Here is a 27,176-nt window from a genome sequence, read left to right as displayed (position 1 = left end):
ACCCTAGGCATCGGACAGACTGTGGCAAAATGCAAGTCATGGAACAATACAATGGGAGATGGACAATTGCATATACCACTCAGAGTCAGTCTGATAAGAGTCGCCAAATCAATGTAACTTCGCTGATAGAATTAGACCTATCGATGATTTTGTAGGAGGATGCTCCTCTCCAAAACCTGTATAAGTTCTACTTGAAAACTCATGTATTTCGGAGATTCCACGACTGAACCTTCCCGTGCATTGCTCGTAATAAAACCGGTAAACCTGAGGTTTCGTTTGCTTACTTCCGTGGTTGTTATACAGTGGGAAGCTGGGCGAGGTGTTGATTAACTATATCAGTTAGTCCACCTTGAAGGAGAGAAGCATCCTTTTTACCCCTACATTTGGCGTCACAAATAGGATGCAGATCCGCTGACCTGGATGATGTGACAACTGAATGGCAGTGAGTATGTTTTGTACCACCTGCAGCTGTAGCATTGACTGGGAAGGAGGTAATCTGTATAAAGAATTAGAAGGGGTAATCTGTAGAACAAGTTTTAGCAAACCACAGAAGGACGAAAACCAAGGGTGGGATAGGTGTATTGCCTGAAAAAGGAGGAATACAACCTAAGGGGGAGAGGACCCCAATGATCGCTAGAGGAAAAATAAGATGTATGTCCCGAAGCATGACACGGTAATAACATGGAGAAGCCGGTATTGATAGTGTGCAGGGCAAACAAGAAGGAATACAACCTAAAAAGTGGGGTGGGACCCCAGGATCCTAGGAAAACTGGCCAATGGGATAAAATGCTCGCTGAGAAAAATGGAAAATTAATAAAAGAAAAGGAAAATGCTGGAAAAACACGTTGAATTTACCAAGGACAGCGTGTTTTTATCAAAAGATAAAAATGCGACCTTGAAAGCTGCAGCTGCTAGAAAAAGAAACAAACATATTTAGCAAAATGGACTGGAGGAAGATCATCAAAATACAAAACCTAATTTGAAGAAAGGAGATTTAAATTGGTTGTGAGAAAGATATTGGTTTAAATATAAAAATTTACGAGTTAAACCCGACACAGAAGTTTTGTGCCGAGAAAGAGAAACAAAGATGTTTAACTATGGAATAGAGGAAGGTCATCAAAAAAAAATGATTAAATTCGGATTCAAAAGGGGAAAAAAAAACGAAGTTATGCGAACTCAGCAACGGAACAAAAAAACTGGGAATTAGAGAATTCTTAAAAAGGATAGAACTGGCACGGAAGTTTAGATTTTGTGCAGAGAGAAATAAAACACAAGATTTGTTCAGTGAACGGGAACGTAAAAACGAAATGCTGGAATGTATATAGCTTGTGGGAAAATTGGATTTCAGTAAATAAAATAGCTATTAAAAAATGTGTGGTATCGTTTTAAATCAATGAAAAAAACTTTGGCAACAATTTCAATTGGAAGTTTAGAGAAATTGGAGTTTAATCTAAAATGCTGTCTTTCCCGATGAGAAGGTTTTATTATGACAACTTTACTCATGATTTCTGCTGTTTTAATGGATTCCTAATTTCTAAGCAAGTTTTGAAAGCACTTCAAATTTTCGGATGATTATGCAAAGTTATATAATGACGTTAGGCCTTCTTACAAACCTGTAAAGGAGTTAACCCTTTCCATTGACAGCTGGTTTATACTGGACATTATTAATTTGGATTTCTTAATAAAAGAAAGAAGACTCACCTGACAAACAGAGGAAATGGGATAGTCAGAATAAAAATAAAATGAAGAAAGCCTAAGTAATAATACTCGCCTGCTACAGAGGACAGATAGATACTCAAACAAAACAAATTCAAGAGTTAGAAACCAAGATAAATAAGCTGGAAGAGATAAAGACAGGACCAGATGGATAGTGCAGTGCACAGCCATAGCACCATCATCTACGACAATAGAGCCAATGTATCTCACGGTGGGTAAGTGTAGTCCACAAACCCAACCTAACAGTAAACCAGACTGGGATAACGAGTGCGGAGTAGAGTGGCCCCGGGCACATGATAATGGCTACTTATCAGCGGCACTGATACGCACTACCACCATTCCCTCCAACGGACGTAGAGCAGCCCACATTACCATACAGGAGGTACCCCTCAGCCCACAGGAGAGACAAATTCTATTGAATAAATTACCAACCCCTAAACCAAAATAGTAGAAATACAGAATTCTGAAAAAAGATTGGATTAGAATACTGTGACTCAAAAGGCAGGCGAAAGGGGAGGGGAGTACGGGGAATGAAAGTGGATTGAATACAAAGACCACTCTGGGGTGGATAACCCCGACAAAAATGATGCAGCATTCTTGAAAATGTTTAAAGACAGACTAGGAGAGGCACATCAAAAGATAATTAGGTTAGGATTTAAGATAGGAGATGATGACGATGAAATCTTGGAATGGGCAGAACATGTAGAGGAGTTAAGGTTAGAACAAAGGGAGAAAATAGCAAAAATAGCAGCAACAGCGGTAGCAGCAGAGACAAAGATGGTGGAGACACACTCCTGCACAGCTCCCCTGATATGTTTTAACTGCAATCCGGAAGGCCACTTCAGTAGGGATTGTCCGCAGAAAAGGAAAGGTTACGGAAATTCTAAAGGGAGATGTCGAAATTGTGGTAACCTTGGACATTTGGCCAAAGATTGCTGGTGTAAGGGAGGAAACGCAGGAAAGCGAGGCCCACAACAGGCAAAGAAGGGAGCACCCTTTTGCAATATGTGGATGATATCCTTATTGCCTCCAGCACAGGACAACAACACGTACAATGCTAGGAGCTATAGAGAATGAGAATGTGGGATTAAAAATAAATCCTAGCAAGGTGCAGGTGGGAAGGAGCAAAGTAACATCTAGGATACATGACAGATGCCTAAGGACAGAGAGGAAGCAATTCGATCAATGCCCAGGCCAGGAACCGTGAAAGGGGTCAGGCAGGTACTAGGGCTATTCAACTACTGCAGAAATACCGAGATCAGGAAATTGTGGTTGTAAGGTTAAAACAAGCTCTCACAAGTGCTCCAGCCCTGGGATTATCCAACCAGAATAGGCTTTTCCACATCTATATCCACCACAGTAAAGATCATTACATGGGGACAGGCATAGGCCAGTGGCATAGTAATGTCGGGACACATACCCAGCATACCTTAGTAGAATTGCTTAACACAGGAAGGCTAAAAACGGTATCTGACACGCGAAGGGCTAGGTGGGGAGCATGCTCTTAGCCCCACCAACGGGACAGTAACAATAAAAGACAACTATAACAACCCTGCAGGATGGATCATTATGCAGGGAAAGGAGCATCAGTGTAGCCCGACAGGAGAAGACGAGGGAAGAGGTCAGGCTTGAGGAGGCAGATGTGGATCTATATGTTGATGGGTCTCGGCACTATATCAATGGGACACCACGGACGGGATGGGCCGTGGTAGATAGCAGCGGACAGGTCAAAAGGGAAGGACAGTTTGAAGGGGGTCAATCAGCTCAAGTGGCTTAGTTAGTGGCTCTCACTGAAGCTCTGAGGCTGGCTAGGGGAAACAGAGTAAACATCTAAACAGACGGTTGATATGCTTTTGGAGTAGTACATAATTATATGATAGCCTGGAGCAGACGGGGATTCATGACCTCAGGAGGAGGACCGATTAAACATGAGGAGATTGTAAAACACCTAGTGGAAGCCTCCCTCCTACCCCAGGAGTGTGCGACAATAAAGGTCAAAGCACACGTAAAAATTAATGATCAGTATCAACAGGGGAATGCATGGGCAAATGAAGCAGCCAAGCGAGTGGCAGAGACACGTACACTGGCCAGGGAAACCCAAGTCGGAGTATGTACAATTGGGACTGAGGAAGTAAATATGCTTAAGGTATAGGGAGAAGCCACTCCACAGGAAAAGAAGGGGTGGAAGCAGAGAGGGGCCCAACAAGGGACCGACGGGATAGGGAATAAATAATGGGAATGTGGTGGCCCCGGAATGCATCCAGGGGAGCCTATTAAATTTATACCATGCGTATGTCCATACAGGTAGAACTGACATGATAAGCTCGATGTCCAGATGCTGGTGGTGGAAGGGAATGGGTAGAGAAATAGAGAACTACTGTAGGAGGTGCGTGACATGCACGGAAGCCAAATGTAGGGCAAAAAGGAGACTTCTCTCCTTCAAGGTGGACTAACTGATAGAGTTAATCGACACCTGCCCGTCTATTGGGGTAAAACAGGGCTTCCCTCCCTCAAGGTGGACTAACTGATATAGTTAATCGACACCTCGCCCAGCTTCCCACTGTATAATAACCACGGAAGTAAACAAACGAAACCTCAGGTTTACCGGTTTTATTACGAGCAATGCTCATAAGGTTCAGTCGTGGAACCTCCGAAATACATGAGTTTTCAAGTAGAACTTATACAGGTTTTGGAGAGGAGCACCCTCCTACAAAATCATTGATAGGTCTAATTCTATCAGCGAAGTTACATTGATTTTGTTGACTCTTATCAGACTGACTCTGAGTGGTATCTGCAATTGTCCATCTCCCATTGTGTTGTTCCATGACTTGCATTTTGCCACAATCTGTCCGACGCCTAGGGTGACTGTACTAGCTTCCTTATCTCTTCCTCAGAGACTTCCAATCAACAACTGCTGATTATGCTGTTTAAGTGTTAATAAAGTTAACCATACAGTTTGATACGTTATAAGTGTGCTATAACTATATAAGAAAGTGCTACATACATAGGCAATTATACAGACCCTCCTAATACTGATAAGTTCACTACCTTCAGTATAATTCTGACCACCTATTTGCAACTCTTACAATTTATCCCTTACAGTTGACATCACAGCAGTTTGTGTTTGTGATACCCCACTAACTTGCGCGCTGATTTCAACTTAAACTTAAAGTTAAAGGTTGCTTGCTGTGTAACTATTTGGAATGCCTGTTTTGAATATTAATTCAACAGGGTAATCAATAATGCATCAGTCACTATGCTTGTATGATGCATCCGAACAGAGTGCATACTTATCTGCTGGGAACCCTCCTTCGAGCAGGTGCTGTCAGACACTGTGGAGTAGAGGGCAACATAGTGGCCCACGGATCCCAGGGTTGCACTATGTGCGTAAGTGTACCTGGGATCACGTGGGTCGGTGCTCCAATCAGCAAACAGAAGCTCTCTCGTTAATCGTTAGTGCTTGTACTTCAATACTTTGAAAATAACTTAAATTTGTGGTTTCTGGGTCTGGGTGTATGCAGAATACATTTTGTAAGTCATCTACATTTTCATTTATTTTCCTGTCCATTTACAAAATGTTTTCATCCAAAACATTTAAAAAACTTGAGAATAATGCTTTCTTCAAAAATCTATTGGAAAATTGCTCTTTACTTTTCATGGACAAAAAATACTTTTCCTGTGGGACATATGTAATTCCATTTCCGGCCTCATATAGCTTTTAAAATTAAAAATTTACTTGACTTTGTCAGGAGGTGTCCCCTTATGCTTACACCAGCTGTAAAATTTTCAGACCTAATTGCTGGGCAGTTGGTGAGCAATGAACCAATTCTGCACCGGCAGTTAGGATTTCAGTGTTGGTGTGGATCATCTGTCAAACTGAATCTTGACAGATCGCAAGTTTGGGATTTAGTGCAAACGTATGTGGAAATCTCGAACTTGCAATCAATTTCAAAGGCGGTATGACAGCATACTCTGAGAGTACACAGTCATATCGACAAAAAATTCTGGCCCATTAATTCAACTAGGACTGGAGTTAATGTCTGCCTGAAAGATAAAATTATTTTTCTGTTATCATTTTGATGCAGTGCAGAAAACCTCCAGCAATCCTCAATGACTTCATGTTATCATGTTCATTTCCCATGCCAGCTCATAATTTCAGCATTCTGTCATTTCCCTGCCTCCTAGTTTAATCACAACTGTCTGTAGCAATCAGAAAGCACAATGAAACTCAGAGTCACCTATCCCACCTCCAGTAGCGTTGACATTTTACAACACATGATAATTACATTTTCATTTTAAGCTTTTGTTTTTCTAATGCCATTCAGCATCTGTTGATTAAATTGAAATATTTGGCAACAGCCCATGTTACTAAGGAAACTGTCCTGGAGTTTGTTGTATTATGCTCTGTTGTTGTAATATTGTGGCATGAAACAATAATGAACAAGTGGACTTATGGGCAGAGTGTCTAAAATTGAGGAATAATGGAAAGAAAGACTTGCATTTATATAGAAACATAGAAGAGAAACATAGAAAATAGGTGCAGGAGTAGGCCATTCGGCCCTTCTAGCCTGCACCGCCATTCAATGAGTTCATGGCTGAACATGCAATTTCAGTACCCCATTCCTGCTTTCTCACCATACCCCTTGATTCCCCTAGTAGTAAGGACTTCATCTAACTCCTTTTTGAATATATTTAGTGAATTGGCCTCAACAACTTTCTGTGGTAGAGAATTCCACAGGTTCACCACTCTCTGGGTGAAGAAATTCCTCCTCATCTCAGTCCTAAATGGCTTCCCCCTTATCCTTAGACTGTGTCCCCTGGTTCTGGACTTCCCCAACATTGGGAACATTCTTCCTGCATCTAACCTGTCTAACCCCGTCAGAATTTTAAACGTTTCTATGAGGTCCCCTCTCATTCTTCTGAACTCCAGTGAATACAAGCCCAGTTGATCCAGTCTTTCTTGATAGGTCAGTCCCGCCATCCCGGGAATCAGTCTGGTGAACCTTCGCTGCACTCCCTCAATAGCAAGAATGTCCTTCCTCAGGTTAGGAGACCAAAACTGTACACAATACTCCAGGTGTGGCCTCACCAAGGCCCTGTACAACTGTAGCAACACCTCCCTGCCCTTGTACTCAAATCCCCTCGCTATGAAGGCCAACATGCCATTTGCTTTCTTAACCGCCTGCTGTACCTGCATGCCAACCTTCAATGACTGATGTACCATGACACCCAGGTCTCGTTGCACCTCTCCTTTTCCTAATCTGTCACCATTCAGATAATAGTCTGTCTCTCTGTTTTTACCACCAAAGTGGATAACCTCACATTTATCCACATTATACTTCATCTGCCATGCATTTGCCCACTCACCTAACCTATCCAAGTCGCTCTGCAGCCTCATAGAATCCTCCTTGCAGCTCACACTGCCACCCAACTTAGTGTCATCCGCAAATTTGGAGATACTACATTTAATCCCCTCATCTAAATCATTAATGTACAGTGTAAACAGCTGGGGCCCCAGCACAGAACCTTGCGGTACCCCACTAGTCACTGCCTGCCATTCTGAAAAGTACCCATTTACTCCTACTCTTTGCTTCCTGTCTGACAACCAGTTCTCAATCCATGTCAGCACACTACCCCCAATCCCATGTGCTTTAACTTTGCACATTAATCTCTTGTGTGGGACCTTGTCGAAAGCCTTCTGAAAGTCCAAATATACCACATCGACTGGTTCTCCCTTGTCCACTCTACTGGAAACATCCTCAAAAAATTCCAGAAGATTTGTCAAGCATGATTTCCCTTTCACAAATCCATGCTGACTTGGACCTATCATATTACCTCTTTCCAAATGCACTGCGATGACATCCTTAATAATTGATTCCATCATTTTACCCACTACCGATGTCAGGCTGACCGGTCTGTAATTCCCTGTTTTCTCTCTCCCTCCTTTTTTAAAAAGTGGGGTTACATTGGCTACCCTCCACTCCATAGGAACTGATCCAGAGTCAATGGAATGTTGGAAAATGACTGTCAATGCATCCACTATTTCCAAGGCCACCTCCTTAAGTACTCTGGGATGCAGTCCATCAGGCCCTGGGGATTTATCGGCCTTCAATCCCATCAATTTCCCCAACACAATTTCCCGACTAATAAGGATTTCCCTCAGTTCCTCCTCCTTACTAGACCCTCCGACCCCTTTTATATCCGGAAGGTTGTTTGTGTCCTCCTCAGTGAATACCGAACCAAAGTACTTGTTCAATTGGTCCGCCATTTCTTTGTTCCCCGTTATGACTTCCCCTGATTCTGACTGCAGGGGACCTACGTTTGTCTTTACTAACCTTTTTCTCTTTACATATCTATAGAAACTTTTGCAATCCGTCTTAATGTTCCCTGCAAGCTTCTTCTCGTACACCATTTTCCCTGCCCTAATCAAACCCTTTGTCCTCCTCTGCTGAGTTCTAAATTTCTCCCAGTCCCCGGGTTCTCTGCTATTTCTGGCCAATTTGTATGCCACTTCCTTGGCTTTAATGCTATCCCTGATTTCCCTTGATAGCCACGGTTGAGCCACCTTCCCTTTTTTATTTTTACGACAGACAGGAATGTACAATTGTTGTAGTTCATCCATGCGGTCTCTAAATGTCTGCCATTGCCCATCCACAGTCAACCCCTTAAGTATCATTCGCCAATCTATCCTAGCCAATTCACGCCTCATACCTTCAAAGTTACCCTTCTTTAAGTTCTGGACCATGGTCTCTGAATTAACTGTTTCATTCTCCATCCTAATGCAGAATTCCACCATATTATGGTCACTCTTCCCCAAGGGGCCTCGCACAACGAGATTGCTAATTAATCCTCTCTCATTACACAACACCCAGTCTAAGATGGCCTCCCCCCTAGTTGGTTCCTCGACATATTGGTCTAAAAAACCATCCCTTATGCACTCCAGGAAATCCTCCTCTACCGTATTGCTTCCAGTTTGGTTAACCCAATCTATGTGCATATTAAAGTCACCCATTATAACTGCTGCACCTTTATTGCACGCACCCCTAATTTCATGTTTGATGCCCTCCCCAACATCACTACTACTGTTTGGAGGTCTGTACACAACTCCCACTAACGTTTTTTGTCCTTTGGTATTCTGCAGCTCTACCCATATAGATTCCACATCATCCAAGTGCCTTTCACAACCTCCGGACATCTCAAAGTGCTTTACAGCCAATTAAGTACCTTTGAAGTGTAGTCACTGTTGTAATGTGGGAAAATGTATGTGTGGACCATCCTGCTAATCTGAGGCTAGAACGAATAAATGAAGGACACACTGAAGCTTGAGTTTGTCAGATGTCCAGTCAGCCTCTGAAAGTTAAACACACAGCCTACAAAACCTAATTCTGACATTCACTCAGTAACTTTGGCAGCAGTTTTTAGCTTATTGGTTAAACACTGTGCTTGAAACCAATATGAATACCGAGGTATTGAAGGAAGTGTTACAGAATATATGAACTTCTCCCTAAAAGGATCAGCCTTTCAGGTGCAAACATTGACAGGATTCTTCTCTTCAGGGTGGACTTCCAGATGCCCCATTAAATCCATCAAAACTCTGACTCTTTTCCCTGGGTCAGAGTTCATCCCATATGGACAGTGGACACCTGGCAGGTTTCTCTTCATCAGGAGGAAGCCCACCAGTATCAGGGCACAAAATCCCGGTGGTGCTGAGGCTGGGGCAGAATCATGGCAAAGATGGCAAAAATTGGGCCCGTCATCTGGTAAGTTCTGAGCCTGAAATGGAAGGTAAGGAACACAAGCACATAAGAACTTAAGAACATAAGAAATAGGAGCAAGAGTAGATCATTTGGCCCCTCGAGCCTGCTCCACCATTCAATAAGGTCATCACTAAGCTCCCTTCTGCCATTCACGGAACTTGGGGCTTTTACTGTTGTTTCTCTAAGCCCACCATTAGTTTCCACATGGTGGCCCCATGAAGAGACAGGAGGGAAATCTTCTAGGGACTTGGGGCAGGAGAGGGAAATTCCAGTCAGGGTGGGGGGAGCCGTGTTCAGCCTCACTACCTGAATTTTCCCTCATTCTCTCCCATGAACTCACCCAGAGTTACAAAGGAGAAACCCAACCATTATCTGGCAGAACATTTCAAAGGCTGGAGATGTCTTTTGATGTGTGTCGCTTTGTTTCTCGTATTCTGTGTGGACTTTTTGCATTGATACAAAATATTGAAGTATAGATGCAGCCTCATCAAACCTTACACATCCCTTCTGCAAGTGGATGTTCCAATGTTATACTAGACTAAATTTACACTGTAATATTAGCAAATGCGTAATATGTCTGCATGGCATTCCATTGTCCACTATTTGAACAAAGGTACTAGTGTATTTAATTTAAATGGGTTGAGGCCTCCAGTATATAATCAAAGAAATATCATACATATGTATTAAACGCTAATCTGTTACTACCAAGAACATTAATTCCCAGCCTCCTAATCCTTAAAGGAACTTCTTGAATTAAAGTTGCTGCTAAGTGCGATGGGTGATGGGCAATCTGCGGCTTGGATCTTAGTGCATGCTTTCTGCATCCTAGCAGACTGTGAAAATTATGTCAAGCTACAATCTCTCATTATGCTCCTTGTTATATACAAGAAAGCAGGTTTTATGCTCCTAGCATGAACCTTACTTCAGAAAAGTATGGTTTGGATAGAGTCCATCCTAGAGCAGATTGTAAATGGTCTGTGAAAGAACAGATGAGCCAAATGGCTTTGGTCATTTCTCATTCCATGCTTTTATTAAAAAATTCTTCACTGTAAGTGATTTATATTAGATTTGGTCTGTGATATTCAGAGACCAGAAGGAGCATTGTTCCAAAGCATATATGTTTATTACAGTTACAAAAGAAGCTACAATACAAGAAGCCAAGATGTTAAAATACAAAGATTATATTTATAGCATAGTCAGTTACAGACAGAAACAACCTATGAACATCTACAAGGGTTTGAGGTGATCGATCGCAAATGGCCTTGCTACGCTCTGTCCAGTTACGCTCTGAGAATATTCTAACATCTATGCTCCAAGTCCAGGCTTATATACATTAAAACACACCCTATTCTAACTATCCTTTTTCCCCAGGAGACCTCCCATCAATAATGTTCTTTGTCTCACTAGCCACCCCTCACACTCACCATCATCCTTGTCCAATCATACCAACTAACAACACACAAGGATAGGTACTTAGGTCCTTTCGCCAATGCTGAAGTAAAGTCTCTGCTAATGTGTTGTCAAACATTGCAATCTTTATTTTCAACACTTTGCCTTCTTGGACTGATCTTTGTGCACTTTGGAAGTGGCTTAGTGAGTTGCAGTGAATGGTGAGACATAACGGTCCCCCCGCCCCCCGCCGCCCCCCTCCCCCTGCTCCCCCCGCTAATGGTAATGAGTGTGAAAGGAATGGCTTGGGCATTGTAGGGATGCTTTCTGGTCTTGTTGTGGGGTGGTGCCAATCTGTCACATCATGTGGCAGCCAGGGTGTACAGTATCAAGCGAAGTAAATCTGGTCAAGGTGAGGCCTTCCCTGGTGTCTCGGGCAGCAATGTGGTCGGGTGCTGATGCCCTGTGTCCTGTGCAGCATCAGGTGATTGCAGAGAAGATTGGTGTTGCTGTTGGTGCTGCTGGTGTGCCTGGTGCTGCTGGTGTGCCTGGTGATATTGGTCTTGGGGCTGATTGTGGTGGGATTCTGAGGACAAAGGTAAGATTTTTTCAAGGGCACTGATGCTGATGGAATAAACGGCGCTGAAGTTGAGATGACAGAAGCGATCTGTCAATGGCGAGAGAGGTTGCTCCAAGGAGGGGACACTGGATAGAAAGTTCACTGCAAACACTTCAAACCTCCATAAAGCTGAAAAGTGTATCCAAATCCTGAAGGCTCCAGCTTTTAAGATTGGAAATTGAACAGCTGTTAAATGGTAGCTTTTATACCACTTCTGCAGCTAGTGAAACCAATTCAAAGTTGTTGAGAACCCAACACACTTACCTGACGTGATCCCTGAGAGAGGGAACCTCATAAAAAACTTGGTAAAATGGTTAGGACCTGGTAAAATGCTGCATAAATAGCTTTAAGCAGCTTCTTAACTATCTCAATTGCCTGACACGCCGCTCAATGTCGGGTCTGCAAACCACATGCACAGCCGGCACTTTGAAAATTGACAAGGAGGCAGGTTCAGAGTGGACTTCGGCCTGGTTTTAATCACAGCCATTTTGACGGGAGCCCACCTCCAAACCTGCACTCACAGGGCTGGTAAGATTCCGGCCAAAGTCTGCATCTACCATCCCTTAATTTTTTAAAAATTCAAAATTGTGTGTCTGTGCAAGGATACCTGTTACCACATTAAACAATCTATCCCTCCACAAACTCGTGATCCGTGCGAGTACCTCTTGCCACGTTAGCCAATCTACCCCTTAACAAACTATTTTAAATCAGGTGTTGGCATGTTTAATTGAAATGGGTTGAGGCCTCCACTATATAACCAAAGAAATATCATACATATGTATTACACACTAATCTGTTACTATTAACAACCCTAATTCCCAGCCTCCTAACTTCTTGAATTAAAGTTGTTGCAAAGTACGATGGGTAATGGGCATTCTGTGATTTGGATCTCTGTACAAGCCTTTCGGCATCCCAGCAGACTGTTGCCAAGTTATGTCTAACTGCAATCTTTCATTATGCTACTTGATTTATACAAGGACACAGGTTTTATGCTCCTGGCATGAACCTCACTTTAGAAAATTAACTAGGTTGGATAGCGTTCACATTAGAGCAGATTGTAAATGGTCTGTGAAAGAACAGGACTGATGAGCCAAATAGCTTTGGTCATTTCTCATTCCATACTTTAAAAAAAAATTCTCCACTGTAAGTGATTTATATTAGATTTGGTCTATGCTACTCAGAGACCAGAGGGAGCCTTATTCCAAAGCATGGAATTTTCCCCTAAAACAATGGGTGGGTTTGGTGTGTGGAGGTAGCTAAAGTGCTAAAAATGGGATTCCTGTTTCCATCTCCAACTGGTTTTAAAGGGACAGGGTCAGATGAAATGTATCCCAGGCTGTTAAGAGAAGCAAAGGAGGAACTAGCAGAGGCTCTGACCATCATTTTCCAGTCCTCTCTGGCTACAGGTGTGGTGAAAGAGCACTGGAGGACTGCAAACGTTGTACCTTTGTTTAAAAAGGGAGAAAAGGATAGACAGAGTAATTACAGGTCAGTCAGCTAACCTCAGTGGTGAGAAAATTATTGAAAGAAATCCTGAGGGATAGGATAAATCTTCATTTGGAAAGACATGGATTAATCAAGGACAGTCAGCATGGATTTGTTAAGGGAAGTTCATGTCTGACTAACTTGATTGAATTATTCGAGGAGGTAACCAGGAGGGTCGATGAGGGTAGTGCGTATGATGTCGTGTATATGGATTTTAGCAAAGCTTTTGATAAGGTCCCACATGGCAGACTGGTCATGAAAGTAAAAGCCCATGGGATCCTCGGCAAAGTGGCAAGTTGGATCCAAAATTGGCTAAGAGGCAGGAAGCAAAGAGTAATGGTTGATGGATGTTTTTGTGACTGGAAAACTATCCAGTGGTGTTCCGCAGGGCTCAGTGCTGGGTCCCCTGCTTCTTGTGGTATATATCAGTGATTGGACTTGAATGTTGGGGGTATGATTGAGAAGTTTGCAGATGACACTAAAATAAGCTGCGTGGCTGATAATGAAGAAGAAAGCTGCAGATTGCAGGAAGATATCAATGTACTGGTCAGGTGGGCAGAACAGTGGCAAATGGAATTCAATCCGGAGAAGTGTGAGCTAATGCATTTGGGGAGGGCTAACAAGGCAAGAGAATACATTAAATGGTATGACACTGAAAAGTGTAGAGGAGCAAAGGTGCAGATCCACAGATCTCTGAAGGGAGCAGGCCAGGTAGATAAGGTGGTTAAGAAGGCATACGGAATATTTACTTTTATTTGCCGAGGCATGGAATACAAGAGCAAGGACGTTTTGCTTGAACTGTATAAAACACTAATTAGGCTGCAGCTGGAGTACTGTGTGTAGTTCTGGTCACCACATTACAGGAAAGATGAGATTGCACTGGAAATGGTGCAGAGGAGATTTACAAGAATGTTACCTGGACTGGAGAATTTTGGCTATGAGGAAAGATTGGAGATGCTGGGTCTGTTTTCTTTGGAACAGAGGAGGCTGAGGGGAGACCTGATTGAGGTGTAAAAAATTATGAGGGGCCACGATAGAGTGGATAGGAAGGACCTGTTTCCCTTGGCGGATAGGTCAACAACCAGGGGGCATAGATTTAAAGTAAAGATAGGGAGGTTTAGAGGAGCTATGAGCTCATCAATCTGCTATAACGTACTGTTGTGTAGCTTTATCTAAGCCGCTTTCTTAAGTTTTCCTACTTCTGCATCATTCTCAGCTCTTGCAGGTACAGGTTGAGTGTCCGAAATCTGGAGTTTCGAAATTTGGAATGTTCTGGAATCCAGACACCGAGTCGATCCGTGGCGGGGTCGTCTGGAATTCGGAAAATGTTCTGGAATCTGGACATTTTTTTAAACCGATTACTGCTGCGAGTTGGGCCTAGGGAGAGGGAAAACACCAAATAAAAATTGCAAAAACAAAAATTCACAAAACCTTTACCTACTAAATCGCTGAAAAATAATTTAAAAATAAAAAATGTTACTTACTTTTTTGCAGGTCTTCAACGCAGGTTTTTCCCGGCTGCCAACTCTTGACCCGGAACTGCCGACACACCCCAGCTCTGCCACCAACACCACCCAGCCCCACCAACACCCCTCCCAGCTCCGCTGCCAACACCACCCCCACTCCGCGGCAAACACCCCCCCCCCACTCCGCCACCAACAACCGCCCCACTCTGCCGCCGACACCCCCCTCACTCTGCCACAAACACCCCGCCACTCCGCCACCGACACCACCCAGCCCCACCCCCACACCACCACTGACACCCCCTCCCAGCTCCGCTGCCAACACCACCCCCACTCCGCGGCAAACACCCCCCCCCCCACTCCGCCACCAACACGCCCCCCCACACTGCCACCGACACCCCCCACTCCGCCACAAACACCCCCTCCACTCCGCCACAAACACCCCCCCCACACCGCCACCGACACCCCCCACTCCGCCGCCGACACCCCCTCCACTTCGCCACAAACACCCCCCCCCACTCCGCCACAAACACGCCCCCCCACACCGCCACCGACACCCCCCACTCCGCCACAAACACCCCCTCCACTTCGCCACAAACACCCCCCCCCACTCCGCCACAAACACGCTCCCCCGCACCGCCACCCCCCACTCCGCTGCCGACACCCCTTCCCAGCTCCGCCGACGGCACCCTCCCTGCTCCGTCGCCGACACCCCCCCCCCACTCCTCCGCCAGCACCTCCCCCACTCTGCTACCAACACCCCCTCACATCGCCGTCGCCGACCCTATCCGCTTCGTTGCCACACCGAGCCCCAAATGTTCTGCCGCCAACACTGATTTCCCCACGCCGCTCCACCCCCCACCCGGAAATATCTGAAATCCGAAACAGTCTCGGTTCCGAAGTTTCTGGATTTCGGACGCTCTATCTGTACTGCACACAGTATTGACACTCGCCTGCACCTTCTAACAGGTAAGCTGTGCTGCTGTCTCTGGGGAAGTGCCCTCGAGTCCAAATAAGCCAAACCACTTTATGCAGTAGCGTCTCCACTTCACCATCAATCAAACAGGCAATTTGCGTACTGAGCTGCTCCATCATTTGTCCACAGACACCATTTCCTGACTTATTACTTGTTTTTCCACCTATTAGTATTGCAGATAAAATAGATAAGATAGATTATGGCAGATAAAAATTATTGAGCTCACACAGCCAAAAAGTATTGAGCCCAGAAAGCCTTTGGCAAAGCAGCCAAAATGTTTAGTCCCACTTACTATTCAGTGCCACTTATTATTCAGTCCCACTTACTATTCAGAAAGCTGGTGGTGTTAAGGCCATTTTTCCCTGATTAGCGCCGCAATGTTTGCGGCACCCGTTGAATCCAAATTCAGCTTTTTGATCACAAAAAATGTTCCGGTCTTATTAGTCCTTCAAACCTGAAAGTTTGCAGTTTTAATTAGGGCGTTATTCCCATGGGAATTTCACCCTTAGGTTGATGTGGCAGCTGCCATTGCAGCACAGGCGCGAGGGAACGAACGTATCGGTGCTGCTTTGGAGAGGAAGGCCATGCCTCTGCAAGAGTTGATGGAGTGTCTAAGTGCTGTCATATCTGGTGGCTTTCAGACTTGGCTGCTCGCATGCAGTCTCAGCTGGATGCCGCCCGAGACCTCAGTGTTGCTTTCCCGGCTGGGTCCACCACGGACGAAGGGAGTCCTTCCGGTGTGGCACCATAGCACCGACCTGAGCTCCCTCAGATTGGTGGTGGTGGATTGTGCTGGCCCTGGTGAGTTATTCAGGCTCCTCAGGCCAGGATATGGATGATGCGCTCCCTCCGGCTCGCAGCACTCCTGGCCCCAGACCTATCACTCTGCCAGTACTTCCGCACATGGCTTCGCCCGAGCCAAGTCAGACTGATTGACCAGTCTCCAGTCGGCCCTTCCAGGCCCAAAGCTGCTCGAGGACGTTCAGGTGATTGAACAGTCCAATGCGGAACCTACAGTCTCTGTCACAAGTGGGTCAGACAGTGGTTGAAGGAAAGGGTGGGTGGGGAGCCTGGTTTGCTGCACACTCCTTCCGCTGTCTGCACTTGGTTTCTGCATGCTCTCGGCGATGAGACTCGAGGTGCTCAGGGCCTTCCCGGATGCTGTTCCGAGGCTGGGGCTTGCTTGCCGTGTCGAGGCTCCGAGAAGAGCGCTTGCTTTGGGAGTCTCGTGTCAGACATGCGGATGATGTGGCCCACCCAACGGAGCTGATAGAGCGTGGTCAGTGCTTCGATGCTGGGGATGTTGGCCTGAGCGAGAACACTGACATTGGTGCGTCTATCCTGCTAATGGATTTGCAGGATCTTGTGGAGGCAGCGTTGGTGGTACTTCTCCAGTGCTTTGAGCTGTCTGATGGAAATAGTCCATATCTCTGAGCCATATAGGGGGGCGGGCATCACTACTGCCCTGTAGACCATAAACTTGGTGCCAGATTTGAGGTCCTGGTCTTCAAAAACTCTCTTCCTTAGGCGACTGAAGGCTGCACTGACACACTGAAGGCGGTGTTGGACATCATCATCGATGTCTGCCCTTGCTGACAGTAGGCTAATGAGGTATGGAAAGTGGTCCACATTGTCCAAGGCCTCACAGTGGATTTTGCTAATCGAGGAGCAGTGCTATGTGGCGGGGTCAGGATGGTAGAGGACCTTTGTCTTACAGATGTTTAGTGTAAGGCCCATACTTTCGTATGCCTCGGTGAAGGTGTTGACGATGACTTGGAGTTTGGCCTCCAAGTGTGCGCAGACGCAAGCGTCGTCTGCGTACTGTAGTTTGATGACAGGGGACGGAACGATCTTGGATCTAGCCTGGAGGCAGCGGAGGTTGAACAGGTTCTTGTTTGTTACTGCTCGGAATGCTGAGCTGGGGCAACGTTTCCAGTCTGAGCCCCTGGATTGAGATTTCAGTTTTCTCTCCGTGAATCTCAGGATCTCTATTTTTTTCTCTTTCTAGTTTTTTCCCCCCACTTTTTTCCTTCTCTATTCCTGTTTCTCTCTCTCCCAATCAAATTTTCTCATTCGGGTTCTCATTCCCTTTCCTCACTTCTATCTCTTTCTCTTTTGCTCCCTTCCCTCTCTCTCCTGCCCTCTCTCTCTCACCCTCTCTCTTTCTCTTTTCCTCTCTCCCTCCTTCTCCCCCTCTCTTCCTCTTCCTCTCACTCCAGAACCAGGGCTCACAGTCTAAGGATAAGGGGTAAGCCATTTAGGACCGAGATGAGGAGAAACTTCTTCACCCAGAGAGTGCTGAACCTGTGGAATTCTCTACCACAGAAAGTTGTTGAGGCCAATTCACTAAATATATTCAAAAGGGAGTTAGATGTAGTCCTTACTACTAGGGGGATCAAGGGGTATGGCGAGAAAACAGGAATGGGGTACTGAAGTTGCATGTTCAGCCATGAACTTATTGAATGGTGTTGCAGGCTCGGAGGGCCGAATGGCCTACTCCTGCACCTATTTTCTATGTTTCTATGTTTCTTTGTTTCCCGCCTTCTCTCACACTCTCTCCTTCCCTCTCTCACCCTCTCTCTTTCTCTTTCCCTCTCTCCCTCCCTCTCTTCCTCTCTCCCCCTCTTTCTCCCTCCCTCCCTCCCTCTCTCACCCTCTCTCTCTCACCCTTCTCTGTCACGCTGTCTCTTTCCCTCTCCCACTCTCCCTCTCACTCTTTTCCTCCCTCTCTCTCCCTCTCTCTCTCTCGCCTTGAGTGCGGATTCTGTGCTGAACTCCTCCAGTCCATTGAAGAGGCTCCTGGACTTGTTCTTGAGCAATACGGACCTCGTTCCAGGATCTTGCCCCGTCCGGAGCTCGCTGATCTCCCCCAGATGATCTCTTACCGGACTTCTCTGTGAGACTGACACAGCTGCTATTACTTCGAGGACTCTGGGGAGCTTCCGACCCATCCTCAGGTCTGGATCTTACCTTCTTGTCTCTCTACGCTCCCACGGCTCCGAGATCTTTGCCACTCTGCACTGACCCTAAAAGCTGGCGGGGGCACCGTCAGCTGAAGGGCCGACTTGTTCACACTGAAAATGGGTCCGGGGGCGGAGAGGCAGCGGTGTGCACTTTTACTGCGGCAAGCCCCACACCGCCCGAGAGTCGGTGGTGGCCCACACCGTTGCAAGACCTCCCGGGCCAAAAACGACATCGTAGCGGCCAGTTGAGCCCAGAGCGGTGGCCATTCGATTTTGATGAATGGCCGCTGCAAACGGGCAGTAACGGGTCTCTGTGAGACTCTGAATTTCGGCCCCCATTTCTTTCCAAGAGTTACTAGCATGCCAGGTATTTTGCCCCTTTGGCGAGTTGCTTTCCTAGTAAGTGCCGTCCCTGGAATATCCAGTCATGTCAGCCCTTCCTAGTTGAGGTGAATGCATAGCTTGCAGTGCCCCGGATCCACAGCCTATATGCCAGGACAGGAACATCTACTCCACTTTTACATGTACTGCAATACAATAAGGGAAATTAAAATTTCCCTCTGTGTGCCATCCAATCCACTTATGCAAAGTGACATTTTATAACTGATGTAAAAAATTATAACAGACTTGATGCAGTTGATGTGAAATACAAAAGAATACTTGGCTCCTCACATATCCATGCAATAAAGCAAAACTTTCTTTTAACCAAATAATTCTAGTGTATCTGGGAGAAACCTTTTTAACAGACATCTGTACATACAAGTCCCAGGGCTGGCTTTCTTCCCTTGATTTCTTGTTCTTCGGAACACATCAACTATTAATGTCTTATGGAGCAAAAACTATGCTTGGTTTGTTAGAAGCTTTCAGCTAGTCAGCTGTGAGTAAATTTAGCTAATTAAAGATTTAAGAAATGTGGCGTGCAAAGATTTCAGAAACGTCTTGGCCTATTTGGAGTAGTTTAACATTTTGTGGAAAAGGTTGTCTGAATTCTGTTATTTATTTGAACTAAAGAAATAAATAATACCGCAGGTGAGATGGATTCTGCTAGCTTTACTCTTGTCTTTGGACACAAGAAATATTGATTTAAGCTCCACAGTGGACATAAGGTGATATCTAATACTGGACTGCATCTAAAATGCTTTGATAGAATGTTTTAGTGTGGAGGTACAGGTGTAGCATCCAAAATCCGGAGTTTCGGAATCCGGAGCATTCTGGAATCTGGATTCTGGACAGATTGGTGGCAGGGTCGTCTGGAATCCGTATAATGTTCCGGAATCCGGACCCACCGACCCTGCTGAGCTCGAGGCCACACTGCTGCCTGACCTCGGGCCTCGCCTCACCGCCTCTCGCCTCGCCGCTGCTGCCCTTACCTTGGGGCCTCCTCGTTGGCCTGCCTGAACACCTCCTCCGCGACGGGGCCCACCGGAACAGCTCCTCTTTGGCGGGGCCTGCCCAACGACCTCATTGACAGGGCCGGTGGCCCAAACAGCTCCTCGGTGAGCAGCCCCCCCCCCACTCTTTCTGATGTTCCAAAATCTGGAAATACCCAAAACTAGGCTCAGGTGTTTCTGGATTCGTCATGTCGGAAAGATGTTCCAAAGTCCAGAATAACACGGAATCCGGAACGGCCTCGGTCCCGAGGGTTCCAGATTCTGGACGCTGCACCTGTACTTCATATTTAAATATTCTTCCAATCGGAAGGCTGGCATTAAATTACACACACATATATACAGATACATATACGTACATATATGTATGTACATATAGAAACATATATATGCATACATATATATACATACATATATATAAATCTTAAAACAAAGCTAGAACCCAGGGAAAATATCCAGACCCTGGAGAGATTTTGCAATTGCTCCAATGCCAAAGTTGTTGGCGGCTATAGTCTTTTTGGAAAGTAAACTTGGAGCAGTTCTAGCTACATGCCAACACTTGTGATAGATAAGCACAAGGAAAATACTGCCAACAGTGGAAATCTGAAACAAAAACAGAAAATGCAGGAAATACTCAGCAGGTCAGGCAGCATCTCTGGTGAGAGAAACAGAGTTAATGTCTCAGGTCAATGACCTGTCATCAGAACTTGTGAAAGATGACTGATTTGTATTTCTCATGTACAAAGCTTGACAATACAGCCATTTTGGAAGTCTTGGTAATCCAAGATGACATGAACAACTTTACTTAAGCCTATGGTAGCTAATCTGCTATTTTGCAGCATAGATGAAAACACTTTTTAAACCTTAATTACATTTTTGGCTATGTAAGGTGAAATGACAGTGACTGCTTATGGTCCTTAATAAAAGTTCAATTGCTCAAACAGCTGTATAGAATGGTTTCACGAGGCCAATGAGCAAGTATTGACACCACAATGGGTATAGTTTTTACCTTCATTTCCTAAAAGCGCTAACACATATTTGAGGTACAATCCCCCAGGTGCCAGCAGCCCTTTGGTATCACAAATAAATAGCCATTCTTTCTGTGTCACAAGTCACACTCTCGCACTTTCCAATAAACATCACTACAACAACAATTTATATTTATATAGTGCCTTTATAGTAGCAAAACATCCCATGGTCACTTCACAAAAGAGTTATCAATAGAAATTTGACACTGAGCCACGGAAGGAAATATCAGGCCAAATGACCAAAAAATTTGTCAATGAAGTAGGTTTTAAGCAGCATCTTAAAGGAGGAGAGAGAGGTAGAGGTTTATGGAGAGAATTCCACAGCTTAGGGCCAAGGCAGCTGAAAGCATGGCCAACAATGGTGGAGTGATTAAGGTCGGTGATGCGCAAATTGCCAGAATTGGAGAAGCGCTAGAATATTGCCAGGGATCGTTGGCAACAATGTAAATGGCACCCTGGCTGAATACTCTTGCCTAAATCGAGGCATTGGCCCCAATATTTATGGGGAGACAGGGAGGGTGTGGAAGGAGGCTATCCATTAGGGCTGGGGGAATGGTGAGGAGGCTGGCAATCGGGGCTTGGGGAGGCCAAAGGCATCCTTGATGGGCCTGGGGGGTGCACTCCTGCTCCTCCTGGCCAACAAGGAGTGCTGAAAGAGGCACTTACCTTGGGGAGTTAGCAGCTCCCACCTTGGTTTCACTGCCGAGTTTCCCAATCCCTGGGAAACCCGTACAACTGCAGTATGTTGAGCTCCCAGTTGAGGAAAGCTCAAGTTAAGTATGTTACTTAAGCGTCCCGCCTCCCCACGATGGGACATTCGGATACCCCGATATTCACCGCTGTAAAAATGGTGGCGGGCACATGTGCGGTGGGTTAGGGTCGCGTTCCACGCGTTTCACTTTATAACCCAGTCCCCTGACTCTCTGTCACCAACCCTGGGGGAGGGTTAATGTCAAGACCATTGAGTCTAGTGAGTATTCCTACTGTTGCCTTTGCTGAGATCAGTTAACGCCCCAGTACGGAAGAAGTGCCATGTCACAAGGTTATCTCCAATTACATGCGCTTTTATTTTTGCTAATACCCTCTTGTGTGGAACATTATCAAATGTCTTCTGGAAATCCATAAAGACAACATCCATAAATATTCTCTTATACACCACGAGGTAACCGTCGTTAAAAATGCAACTAGATTAGTTAGACATGACCCACCCTTCACAACTTCATGCTGACTCTGAAATCACCCCATAATCTTTTTGATTCTATTGGAAACAGCCTCAATTTTTCAAGCCTTTCTTCATATTTGTATTTCCTCATAGCAGGCAGTGTCCGAGTGAATCTGCACAATGGCCTTTCTATTGTCTCATCATCGTTTTTATAGTGTTGAGCCCAAAACTGCAAACACCATTCCAAATGAAGTTTTACTAAAGTTTTATATAGATTCACCGTTAAATTTCTTATATTCTGTGGGACCGAAACGTGGTGGAAGCTAAGTTCCACCACCTGACGGTACTTTGGGCGGGAGTTTCGTAAAAAAGTCCTTGAAAGACCGTCCGCCGTGAATCTGGGCGGCAGCAGGCGGGAGCTCCCAATTTCGACAGCAAATGCAATCCTCGCCAAAGTGCCGCTGAGGATTGAGTTGGACCCAGGGAGGGAAGAGACATAAAAGTAAAAATTTACACAAAAAAATACACTGGAAGACCATCAGAGGACCCCATCCACATAAACTGTTGAAAAATAAAAGACACTTACGAACCTTTTCTTGCAGGTCTTCATACTTACCGTTGGGGTTAGACCTGCCGCCATGCAGCAGTCCTTCCCACTGCTGCCGCCGACTCCCGCCCGGAAGAATCTGTCTGCTCGGCGGGCGGAAGGTCACTTACATGCGCTAGCGGCCGTCAGCGGGCGATTCCCAGCGGTCCTCCCCTCCCGCTGGTGGGAGGCCAAGTGGAAACTGGCACTAAGGGGGAGACCACCCAAAAAAAGTTGGCGGCAGCAGGCAACAGCTGGCGGCAGCGGGCGGTAAAGCCAATAAATTCGGGCCCTAAGTTTCCTTAGATACAGGGGTAGTGCATGAGGACTGGAGGATTGCAAATGTTACAACTATTTTTGTTGTAAACATTAATCAAGTGCCCCCTGATTAAAGGGGGTGTCACACTCCAAAAACTTTTCAAGTGTCCCCTTGTTTTTTTTTTGAGGGCACCAAAAACACAAATTATACAAGTGACCCCTGGCTAAAAGCTGGGGTGGGGGTGGGGGGGAGGTGGCATTAAAACCGACAAACTTAGACAAATTAAACTTTAGACATTAAGGATCAAATTAAAATTTGGTTGCCGGGGGTGATGATGCACTCCAGTCTCTCCGGCGCCCACCTCTCGCAGAAGGCCGCGAGCATACCGGTGGACACCGCGTGCTCCATCTCGAGGGACACCCTGGCTCGGATGTAACCACGGAAGAGAGGCAGGCAGTCGTGTTGAACGACCCCCTCGACTGCCCAATGTCTGGACTGGATGATGGCACCCTTGGCCATGCGCAGGAGCAGTTCTATGAGGAGGCCTTCTGACCTGCCCGCTCCCCTCTGCACAGGGTGCCCAAAGATCAGGAGTGTGGGACTGAAGTGCAACCAGAATTTGAGGAGCAGCCTTTTCAGATATTGGGGCTGCAACATCGCGCACTCAACATACACGTGGAACACGGATTCCTCTAGACCACAGAAATTACAGGCGGCCTGGGAGTCCGTGAATCGACTTTAAAACTTATTGCACGGGACTGCTCCATGCAACAGCCTCCAGGCCAAGTCACCAATAAATAGAGGGAGGACTCCCGCATAGAGAGCACTCCATTGGGGACCCCCGTCTCCTCCGGACGGCAAGTGGTGCATCATGGCGTGTCGACGATGGCAATGTGGAGAGCGTGTAAGAGCATTGCAAATGTTACAACCTTGTTCAAAAAGGGGAGAAGGATAAGCCTGTCCATTACAGTTTAACATCAGTGGTTGGGAAGCTTTTAGAAACAATAATCCGCGAAAAAACAAAGTTGGCTTAGTGATAGAAAACAAATCGTTGTGGTGAATGGTTTTTTGTTGAACTGGATCGGGCCGCTATCCTGCAGCCCAGCACTCTGTTTTGGACTCAGCGCCGCTCTATCGCCTCAGGAGAGTCCCCTCTACGGACATGGAGTGCCTCCGATAGCATTCCATTGAGGAGCTGAAGGGCCAAATTCCGTGCCGGGGCCGGAACTTCCGGGTCGGGCGATAAATGTCCTGACCCCAGAAGGTTATCGCCTCCAAACGGGGCATGGGGCAATTTCGACCCCTTGGACTTGTGGGTGTAGGGCACAATTTCAAAATTTGCAAATGACACAAAACTTGTAAGCGCAATAAACAGTGAGGAAGATAGTAATAGACTTCAAGTCATCCTCAACATCGAGGGACTGCTTAAGAGAATAGACTTCAAGAGCACACAGACGGCTAGTGGAATGGGCGGACACGTGGCAGATAAAATTCAACACAGAATTGTGTGAGGGTATACATTTTGGTAAGAAGAATGAGGAGAGACAATACAAGCTAAAAGATACAATTTAAAGCGGGTGCAAGAACAGAGAGACTTGGGGGTGCTTGTGCACAAATCTTTGAAGGTGACAGGACAGGTTAACAAAGCAGTTAATAAAGCATATGAGATCCTGGGCTTTATAAATAGAGGCAGAGAGTACAAAAGCCAGGAGGTTATACTAAACCTATATAAAACATTAGTTCAGTCCCAGCTGTGTCCAATTCTGGGCATATTTTAGGAAGCACGTGAAGGCTTTGTAAAGGGTACAGAAGATATTTACTAGAATGGTTCCAGGGATGTGGGATTACAGTTATGTGAATAGTCTGGAGAAACTGGGGTTGTTCTCCTGAGAGCAGAGAAGGCTGAGAAGATTTGATAGAGGTGTTTAAAATCATGAAGGGTGTAGATAGAGTAAATAAATAAAAATTGTTTTTAATGGCTGGAGTCGATTACCAGAGGGCACAGATTTAAGGTGAATGGCAAAAGAACCAGAGGCGATATGAGGAAATACTTTTGAGTGGTTAGGATTTGGAATGCACTGCCTGATAGAGTGGTGGAAACATTCAATAGCAGCCTGCAAAAGGGAATTGGATGAATACTTGAAGGATTATATGGGGAAAAAGCATGGGGAATGGGATTAACTGGATTGCTGTTCAAAAGAGCCGGCACAGTCTCGATGGCTGTACTATTTTATGATTCACCTCTGCCATAAAACCCAATATTCTATTAGCTTGTTTTGTGACCTTATCCACTTGAGATGCTGCTTTTAAGGTTTTGTGAACTTGATTTTCCACATCACCCAGCTTTCATTTATTCAAAGTATAACCTTACTTTGCTCCACCTGACACACATTTAAAGAACAATTTTCTTCTTACTATTATATTTGTCGAATACAAATAGTTTTTGAAATGATCTCCTCATACTCCCTCGTTGCATTCCTTATCCCTCTCAACCTCCTCTCTTGTTTCCCCGCATTCTCTCCTATAATTTCATATTTATAGTTCTGTAATGCCCGCTTCTTCAATTTTTATTGGTTTCTAACCTCTATTTATCCACAGCATTCTCCAACTTGAAGTAGTCTCCCTTTTTAATAATATATATTTTTAGTCTGCATCTTTGCAATTTCCTTAAAAATTATCTCATTGTTGTCTCCGGGTCCTGTGTGCCAATTTATTTATCCAGCTCATCTCATCTTTCTAAAATCTGTCCTATTCTAACCGATGTTTTACTATTTGGGCCTTAAACCTTATCGTATCGCGGTGACTGCTTTGAGATGCTCGCCCATATTTACCTCTTCTACCTGATTACTTATATCTAGCATAGCAATGCTTCTCCCCCTGTAGCATACAAGTCTACTGCTTATGGAAGGAATACTGTACACCTTTTAAGAATTCCATTATCTTTTTACCATTTCCTCCCTCCTTGCCTCAATCAATAAGTTGGTAATTAAAACATCTTACAATAACATTTGTGTTATTCCTATTCATCTCCCTGATCTAATGACAGATTTCCTCTTTTTTTCTATTGCATAATTAGGAGGTTTGCAATACAAGCCCACTAATGTAGTCAAAAAGCAAAATACTGCAAATGCTGGAAATCTGAAACACAAACCTGAAAGGCGGGCAATACACTGCAGGTCAGACAGCATCTGTGGAGAAACTGAAGTCAGTTAATGTTTCAGGTCTAAAGACCCTTCCTCAGACTGTCCCTTGATTTTTTTTCTGTTGGGGAGGATATTTAATGGTCAGTTTGAAATGGAATAGACAGTTCCTTCTGTGCTTTCTTAATGAACTGTTGACTCCTTAAGTAGATTGCTTTTAATACATGTTCAAGGGAGCGGCATGGCTTGCAAAGCCTGGAACGGTACTCACTAGTTGATCTTCTTCTCCATTTGTGCAATATTATTTTGTATGTCTCTCTTATTTCCGCTTCCTCCTTCTCCTGTATAGGAATAGCCCAGGTGAACACCATGATAAATGCTCCAGGACAGAAAGTTGGAATGCAAAAGAATACCCGGCCTGAATTTTTGAAGGACAGTTTGCAGAATAATTTCTTAGCAACACAACTAAGAAAATATGTTTCTAATCGCTCTAGTCAATGCTGAAGCTTCGAATATATTCTAGCCCTTACTATACTGCTGTTACCCTCCCCCTATTTGTTTTTACATTGTGGACCCACATTCATTCATTTACCAACTAAAGACTCGTGAAGGATTTTTCCCTTTGATAATATTAAACTGCACCTGAATCATAATAATTGTTTGCAAGTAAGATTGTATGAATGCAAAAATATACTGATTGCACAGAAGGACAACAATACAACCTCAAAATCTAGGTTAATGAATTTGAGGAGGCTAATTTTTAATGATTAACCACATGAAAATAAATTCTAGCAATAGTAATGCTGTAAAACTGATTCATGTTTTTTTTGCTTTGATGATATTATTTTTATGATCACATGGAGAAGTGCATGTAAATGGAACATTTTCTCCTAGGGTAGAAACTGAACAAAGATTCCAAATAGTCTTTGTAAATTGTGTTCAATCAAAAAAAATCCATTAATAGACAGGATACTTCCTTGACAAGTGAATGCTTACACATGTGAGCCTCAGGCTTAATCAGTGCCTATCTGCTGCATGAGGTGCAGACACAAGAGGAGAGCCAAGCCTTTTATAGAATCATAGAAATTTACAGCACGGAAGGTGGCCATTTCGGCCCAGCGTGTCCGCGCCAGCCAATAAAGAACTCTCCAGCCTAATTCCACTCTCCAGCTCTTAGTCCGTAGCCCTGTAGGTTACGGCACTTCAAGTGCACATCCAAGTACTTTTTAAATGTGGTGAGGGTTT

General features: G+C 45.0%; 1 long non-coding RNA gene across 2 annotated transcripts; it reads left to right on the top strand.

Annotated features, from left to right (window-relative positions):
* The first annotated feature begins 238 nt into the window (after nucleotides 1–238).
* On the top strand, nucleotides 239–26,742 carry LOC139262067 (uncharacterized). Of its 2 annotated transcripts, none has more exons than XR_011592878.1 (3): nucleotides 239–442; nucleotides 9,273–9,476; nucleotides 26,281–26,742. It is a non-coding gene; the product is annotated as an uncharacterized lncRNA (long non-coding RNA). The 2 variants fall into 2 exon arrangements; XR_011592879.1 differs by lacking the exon at nucleotides 26,281–26,742 and adding an exon at nucleotides 14,461–14,744.
* The last annotated feature ends 434 nt before the right edge of the window (nucleotides 26,743–27,176 follow it).

This window comes from Pristiophorus japonicus, chromosome 4, assembly GCF_044704955.1.
Source record: "Pristiophorus japonicus isolate sPriJap1 chromosome 4, sPriJap1.hap1, whole genome shotgun sequence".
NCBI lineage: Eukaryota > Metazoa > Chordata > Chondrichthyes > Pristiophoridae > Pristiophorus > Pristiophorus japonicus.
This window is presented reverse-complemented; position numbering and strand designations above follow the sequence as displayed.